Here is an 8,213-nt window from a genome sequence, read left to right as displayed (position 1 = left end):
TTCATTTATTTATTTTTAGAGATGAGGTCTCACTCTGTTGTGCAGGCTGGAGTACAGTGGTGCAATCATACCTGACTCTAATTTCAAACTCTTGGGCTCATAGGATCCTGCTACCTCCTAAATCACTGGGATTACAAGCATGAGCAACTGCATTTAGCTATTTAAATATTTAAAAATCCAATCTTAAAATAATCTTTTTAATGGTGAATCTTTAGTGTACAACTGGGGTGAGTGGTGGAATCAAAGGCCAAGGAAATTAAAATAATAACTGAAAATGAACAAATTGTTTTACTTTAATAAAATTATATTTCTAAAATCAGCAGCAATATTTGAAAGCCACTAATTTGGATACATTCTTTTTTAAATAACAAAATCAGTTCTTTGTATATTCAGCAGAAGAAAATTTACATGTATATTTGTATATAATATTGGAGCTTAAGTGGAAGTTTTAATTTGCATGGCAACATTTCAATGAGGAAGTAGAAAGTTTTATAACTTGTTCAATATACAGTAGGTAATATGTGATAGAGCTAGAACTCAGATCTGCATTTGCTGTAGTTCAAAGCTATGGTTTCTCATTCTAGAAATATTTAGCTTGCTACAATATACAAACCGACACTGCCCTCTGACCACTGCTGGCTTCATAGGCCTGACTGCCAGGAAGTCACATGGGGCCCTGTGCTTGCATGAATGTGCTGCTGTTTCCATTCTGAATTCTTCATAATATTTGAAGAAGGAACATCACATTTTAGTTTTCACTGAGCTCAACAAATTATGTAGCTAGTCCTGCTTCTGGAAAATATCTTAACATCTCTTTAAATAGTCTCTGTGTTTGTAATGAATGTGATACAACCTGTTCTAATTAATAAGAAAAATTGTCACGGGACAACCATGACTGATCCTTTTCTTTTCATTATTAGTAAAACAGCTTCATGTCTCAGATACCAGATTCTCTTACCTATGACAATTGCACTTATTGACCCCAAATGTGCTTGCTCGTTGCTGAAGAGCTCTCCACCCATAATGATGCTTCCTGAAAGTTCTTCAAAGGAAAATACTCTACTGAGCCCTTCTGTACCTGCCTAGAATGTTCTTCATTTGGTTTATGCAAACCTCTTAGCAAACCACAGGGGCAGTTTTAACTTCCTCTAGTTTACTGAGGGGATACTTTGGCCCTTCCTGCATCTATCTTCAAAATACTAAGCCTAGGGAAAGAGAGACAAAGAGGTGTTAAAACACTATCAATAGACTATATCTCCCACCTAGAAAGAATGTACAATTTTGATCTCATTGTGTTTCTGTAGCACATTATGCAAATGTCTTTAATAGCCCTTATCACCTGGTAGAGTTGTTGGTTTAATTGTGTTTCTCCTCCCCTACTAGGCTCCTTAAGTAGTAGGATACAGCCTTGATCATCTTTTTTTTTTTTTTTTTTTTTTTTTTTTTTTTTTTAATCTTTAGAGCCTGAAATTTAGCCCAAACTTTGATGAGTGTTTATTAAAATGAAATGAAATAAAATTCCAAAGTTCCCCCTTTATTCAGTAACTTTGGCAGTATATATTTCAATGACTATTATGCATTTTTTCAGGTGAGTTATGTAGAAACTTCCCCAAACTAAAACTAATGAATCCTCAAAACAGATATGTAAGTGCTTCATTACCTAAAAGCAATGTTTCCAATCAGTTTCCGCTTCTGGGTTTTATTTTCCCAACGCAATTTAGCTAATGTTTTAGCTAAAGAGAAACTGATCCACTTATTAATGTCCTAGCATAAGGTAAAGTGAATCACTATCAGCATGAATCTTTCTCCAATAGCATTTGACAAAAACCATTGATAATTAGGTAGGCAACCACAAATTGATTTATCAGACAGCAGGATCATAAAATGCCTTTTGCCCTTTTCTCATTTGATTTTCTTTGTCCTGGAATACTGCGCTTATATGTGAAATTAGTGTCTCTTGAATGACACAATGTGATTGAGGCCATCTTCATTGTAACAAAGTAATTTTTCCACGTTAATAAATGTCATATATATTATGATATGTAATATATCTAAATTTCTAGTTTTAGAACAATTTTTATAACTATATATAGTTTTATAAGTAATAGAATCAATCTTCAAACTCATTAATCAGGTTAATAAAAATCTCAGCAATTGAAAAATATAATTAAATGTATTCAACCTGATAAGAGTATCTATCCAGATGTTTCAATTACACTTATAGGTATGTTATTAGTATGCATATTCCAAATTTGGATAAAACTCTTAGAAACCTAATATGTTATCCATCATAATTGTGGCTATCATATTGTATGCCACAAAAATAACTAAATTATCTTGTCAAATGTTGATTATAATAAACTTCCACCAGATTTTTAATCATGGCTATTCTAAGTTTTTGTCACCCACAGGGATTATTTTTAATTCTTCTCTAAAAGTATTTGCAATCAGATTCAAGGAAAAGACTAACAAGTATTTGTATGTCCTCTTAAATATAGGTTTCTAATATATTTAAGATCAATGGGCAAAATAAATTTTTTTCAAAACTTTAATGAAGAAACTGATGGATTTATAAAATTTCTAACCAAGAACAAGCAGAACAAAAATTAGTTAAACGAGATTGAACAATTAATGAAGATAATGTTTTTATGACACTTAAAACATTGTTGATTCTTTTTTAAATGTTATTTTTTTCCAAATTTAAGAAATTTTTGTTCTCTCAAACTATTTGAACTTTACGGAAATTTGGTAAAATATACTTTTGCAAACAAAGATAGAAGAATTTGCTTTTTCTCCCTCTTTGATTCCACCAAAATTCAAAAATGTTCAAGATTATTCTCATGACAATATGGTTACTTGCATAAGTCCAGTAAAAATCTGCTCTCTGTATATCAGGATACAATTTGAAACACTGATTATATTACCAAGTCTTCGACTGAAATATCACATTTGAGAATGCCTGGTTTCAAGGGTTCCTTGCAGTACAGCCACCTTCCTAGCAGATAAAAATGGTTACTTCTTGGCAGGCCCAGAAACCTTAAAAGAGTGTGTAAAATCTAAAGTCTGCCTTGGTTTGGCTTTCTAGTCTCAAGAGGTTTTCTGAGATTCCTTTATAATCAACATATGGGAAAAATCATATTTCCAAAGAAAAGCCACAATAATATCTATTATTAAGCTATAGCCCTGGGCATTGGTTTCAAGTTCTTGTTATCTAACAATAGACTAGACTGGATCCTGAATTCTTTTACATTCTTCCAATCTAACTTTCTTTCATGGAGTTATTAAAATTGGGAACGGCTGTGTTCTTAATGCCTTATATGCTAAAGCTATAATAATTTTAAGAAGCAAGACTTGTACCTAATGTATTGGCCACACAAAACGTTTACCAAACCCACTTGATGCCATAACCAAGAGACACTCAAATCGCAAACCGGGACAAGAAGCTGACATTTTCATGCATAGACAGTTTTCCACGGATGCCAGAGCAAGACTCCATGTCATAATGAGATTCTTACCCCTCTTAATGCCTACCTTTTTCACTTGGCAGGATAATAGATATCTGATTCACTCAATTAGTTGCCTTTAAGTCTAGATTCATGGCTCTAAACCATTATGCAAATGGAGATTGTTATATGACTATTAATTTTACTTTGTACTTTCCATTTTTAAACTTTGTATTTGCCACTTGTTAAAATTCTGCAGAAGTGCAACTCTTAACAAAATAATACTGGCCCAGTTATTTGAGATGATAGCAAAAGACTACAGAAGAGACAAAATTGAACTTAATAATGAACTCTAGGGAGGCTTAGCCTGAGAGCCACTTCCTTCAAACCACCATTGTTATTCAAATGCAGTTAAAAGGTTCTGACATTGACTCCTTCTCACCATTCTCCCAACATGGGACCAGACCAACAAACTGGAATAGGTTCATTCTGGCACTAAGAGATAACAAGGATGATTGATCAATGATGTTTTCAGAGAAATAGCTTGATCAATAGGGGGAAATGAGAAAGTTGTCAGAATAAAAATAGAGTTGCTTGTGTTAAAAATGAAACCTTAAAAATTGAGCCAGGAAAGGCTACGAAGAGAGGGTTCCCATGTATAAATGCCTGATAAAAATGATCACAAAAGACTGCAAATTCTGCAGCCTTGAACAAAGGCTATTACAACTTCACACAAAGAATAATTCTGAAAAGACATCTAACAACTGCCTATTCAACATCAAACTAGTGTCACTCTTGTTATTGATTCTTGTAGCTAAAGATACTTATATAAGAATTATGTGATCGTCTTCATTTTTTCTTTAAAAATCTTTGTCTTCCTTTACTTCCCTGAATATGCACATAGTTTACTATGGTACACATATACCCATTATAATGCCCTACTTCCAAATAAATATCTTTTTCTTTTTTTTAGTTTGTTATTTAGGTTGATAAAGGTAACAGTATTAGCCAATGTACAAAATTGATTGTATTTCCACATACTAGAAATAAAAAACTAGAAAATACAGTTGAAAGATGCCATGTCCAAAAGCATCAAAACGTTAGATACCTGGTAATAAAAGTAATAAGAAATATGTAAGGAACTTTTGTTTTGTACTGTGCTGACTACAAAACTTAGATGACAGAGATTAAAGGAGCCCTAAGTAAAAGAGAAATATATCATGTTTTCATAGTAGATGTTTCAATATTGTCAAAATATCATTTCTCCATAAATTTATCTAAAAATTCAATAAAAATCCAAATAGAAGTTCTAGCGGGGTTTTTTGTTTGTAATGTAGAAAGTGGGTAGAGGGGAGTAGCCAGATGCTATTGATTGTGTAATAAGTCTTTCAGCAGTGTTTGGCATTTTAGACTATTCAAATGTTTTACTTTTATGAATAAAAATTAATTTTAAAAGTTTTTAATGTACCTTCAATTTCCCTGATATGTGATAAGCTAGATAGTCCAGAAACGATCCAAAGATACAATGTTGAGAAACATCAGTGTTTAATGAATGGGTACATGAGAAGATTTAATAGAGCCTGAGGATGCGTGGCAAGAATAAAAAAATCTCAGAGAATGGGCTTTCTATAAACCAATGAAAGAGTTTAGGAAGGAATGGTCAACAATACTAAATGCTGTACAGAATCCAATTAAGGTGAAATTTAAAAGTACCCCTTGGTAAAAATAAGGTCATCGTAGTTATGCAAGAGAAATCACAGTGGACTTGTGGTGAATACGAGGCAAGGAAGTGGAAAAAGAAAGTAGAGAAAGTTGAAGCAGCTTAAAATGAAAACAACAACAACAACAAAAATGTTAAAAGTGAAGGTAGCTATGCGATCAAAGGAAACTTTGTTTAAAATAAGGTCCTCAGCACGTTTAAATAAAAAACGTTCCCAAACTTGGCTGTGCACAAGAATCATCTGGAAAACTTTTAAAAATTTTAGTGCCTGTATGTGGCATGGTGATAGGAATATATATGAAATCTGTGTACATTCCAGCCAATTTTGCTGTGAGCCTAAAACTACTTATTTAAAAATATCCAATGCCCCAATTGTGCTTTAGATAAATGAAATCATTCTCTGGAGTTAAGACCAAAGCATCAATAGTTTTTTAAAGCTTCCAGGTGATTCCAATGTATAGCTAAGTCTGAGAAGCGCTGCATTATTCTAACATTTCTCACAATAAAAATTATCTTGAGAATTTGTTATTAATAAAAAACAGATTGCTGGGTCTCATCCTCAGAGTTACTGATTGACTAGGTCTAGGGTAGGACTCATTCGTTTGCCTTTTTGGAAGTTCCCAGATTACATTAATGTTGCTGACTCAAAGCCACACTTAGAGTGACATTATATTCCAGAGAGGGAGACTGAAGATAAAAGAACGAGGGTATACCTGAAGATCCCCAGCCATGCTGCATACAGATGGGGTGATTTAGATGATTCCAGTGGTCCTCTAAAATGTTTCATAAGCCTTCATAATTTTCTCAACTTGCTGCCTTTAGCAAGCAGTTCACAGAATTCTGGCTGAAGTCTGGTAGTTTGCTCGAGTGCCAACATTTTCAAGTGTGGTTCCCATTAGCAGTAGCAGCAGCTTCACCTGGTAACTTGTTAAAATGGAAATTATCAGCACACCCAAGACATGTTGAATCAAATACTCTGGGGATGAGACGCAGCAATCTGTGTTTTGAAAGACCCTCCAGGTGATTTTGATGCATGCTAAAGTTGAAAATCACTATTTCAGTGAATGGCGTATTTTATGTTTTCAAAAGCCAGTCTGTACATCTAATTCCTCCTACTAGAGGCTGTCTTTGCTTCTTGTGCCCTCGCTTCCACTTAATCATCCCTAATGCCTACCAAGTCATCTGAAGAAACTTCACTTGTGCTATGATGGTATAAGTGCTGTCAAAGCTTCCAATCCTTAGGGTGCTAGATGAGCATCAATTAATCTACAATGTGAGAGGTAAACTGTGTCCCTGAAACAATTTCACCTGTGTCAGGAAGCCTACGTGGTCTCTTCTTGAGCAATGTTACCAACTTCTAATCCTCAATACTCAAAGCACAAAGGATGAGACTAGACACCATAGTATATACTTTCTTCTCGTCCTCCTGTAACTGTTTTGTTACATGAACTGTATTGGAATAGTTGAGCTGAGGACAACTTTATTTTTTTAACATAACCTACATAAATGGTTTAGAACCTTGTTCTGAAATGTGAGCAATGAAATTTTATCTTTTGTGCTTAGTGTTTGCAAGCTTGACCAAAAAACAAGCATAAAATGTTCCACTAAAAAATTCTGCTAACAACTTCAACCAAAGTTTTCTTCCTCTAAAGAAAGTTTGAATCTCTATGAATGGGGGCAAACAAACAAGATAACAGTATGTGAAAATTTCTAACTTTCGTCATGTACAAATGTTCTGTGTGAGCTAGCATATCTGAACTATCAGCATTCAATTGAACATGACCGTAATAACACTGTCTAATATATACTAAGCGTTCAGTATATATCATGCATTGTAATGAAAATTACCTAATTTTATTTTCCAAACCCTGATTCTGTCAGATCTGCATAGAGAGGGAAAAGTTCATCTGTCTTCCAGGGGATGTAGGCAGGGAAGTTTCATAAAAGAAATTGTAAACAAGACACATAATTTGGAAATGAGATTGCTTCCCAAGAATTCTGTAGCAGAAAATATGTTATTTATTTTCTTGTTTAAATTAATTTTGTTTCCAGTTTCTTTTCATTAATGTATGAGAAATTCCATTTTTATGATTTTTAAATTTTTTTTCTTGAGAAAAAGTGGTGTGTGCCATTTTCCCAATAAAATGTCCTAAAAGATTCCTAAGAAATGTCACAAAGCATAGAGAACTGGGGTAAGCTTATAGAGTAGGGTCTTGTAGTCCCCTGGAAGACAGGAATTTCCACTTCCTCCTGGCCACCCCAGAGTATGAGGTTCTTTATGTGAGTCTACCAGGACAGTGCACCCAACAAACATCTTCAGGCATACATGTGGGCCCATTTGCCTCTGGATCTTTGAAGGGGAGTAAGGGACAGATCCCTAAGCTTTGGCAACATGTGCCTCAAGTCTGTTCCCTCTCCCTTTGAGTGAACCACTTCTGCTGGCTTTAAATTTTTGATCCCAAGTCTTTCTAGAATGACCTAGACTGTACCCTTTTAAGCATAAACTTTTGCAAACAAAAATCTGTTATTTTCTTCTGTGGGCAGAAATTCTAACTACAAGGGGAGGATTTATCTAAAACATTAAGTGGTAACACTTATATAATTAGGATTGCTCTATCCAGATACTTTTATAAGAAAGAAGAATAGCTTTTCTGTGGAAGTATCCACAGCTTGTTTTATTATATTTCACTGAGTCTTTATCTCTTTTGATCCCTTTAAGAGAGTGTCTGTGTAGTTCTGATGTAGGATAACATGGTATTTGGATATTGTCATTCATTGAGACCAATAATACCTATGAATTATCATAAATATTTTAGTTAATTAGCGATATATAATTGAAAATATTCCAAATTCAAAGATATTTCATAGGTAATACGAATAAAAAAATCACCCATTAAATAGTGTGCTAGATTGTTTAAAAAAAAAAAAAATCCACGATATTTTAGAGCTCTTCCCATCAAGAAGTGGAATCTCTTTCAACATCCCTTGAATGGGGATTTAGCCATGTTACTTGATTTGGTCAATGGGACATTAACAGACATGATGCAAAC

This window comes from Theropithecus gelada, chromosome 2 (assembly GCF_003255815.1).
Source record: "Theropithecus gelada isolate Dixy chromosome 2, Tgel_1.0, whole genome shotgun sequence".
NCBI lineage: Eukaryota > Metazoa > Chordata > Mammalia > Primates > Cercopithecidae > Theropithecus > Theropithecus gelada.
Note: the sequence above shows the minus strand (reverse complement) of the source record.